Raw genomic sequence first — 457 nt, forward strand, 5'->3', positions numbered from 1 at the left:
TGTCCTCAAAGTTGATGTGATAGAGGCAGGAAAAATTGGCAGTGTGAGGATTTGAGCTCCATTGGCTGCAATAAAAAACGATACTATGCACTCTAATGGGAAATTAGCTGACTTCTCACTTGATTTATGAGCTCAGCAAACAGTTTCCTAACGAGTTTATGGTCTCAGTCGCTAGTTTCAAGTGTTCTTCCACACAGCATGATGTACATTTTTTTAACATTTTGTAAGATATGGTCCAACTTAGAGTAAAACAGACGATAAAACCATGTATGCTTTGGGCGTGGCTACCTTATGACTGACAGGCCATCATAAGTGTGTGTCCAGTGCACGAAACTCATATCAAATTGTTATGAGAAACAATACTCACTGTATTGAAAAATACATTATTTGTGATTAAAATAATGGTTGTTGCCAATGTATTAGTGAACCCCACAGATGTATGGTTTTACTGCTTTCA

At 37.4% G+C, this 457-nt stretch overlaps 1 protein-coding gene across 1 annotated transcript in view; it reads right to left on the reverse strand.

Moving 5' to 3' along the window:
* lama2 (laminin, alpha 2) overlaps nucleotides 1-457 on the reverse strand; it is a gene marked incomplete in the record, with an annotated part of 177548 nt that overhangs the window by 131963 nt on the left and 45128 nt on the right.

Source organism: Morone saxatilis, unplaced genomic scaffold, assembly GCF_004916995.1.
Source record: "Morone saxatilis isolate NCDOM2014 unplaced genomic scaffold, NCSU_SB_2.0 Contig7, whole genome shotgun sequence".
In the NCBI taxonomy this organism is placed as follows: domain Eukaryota; kingdom Metazoa; phylum Chordata; class Actinopteri; family Moronidae; genus Morone; species Morone saxatilis.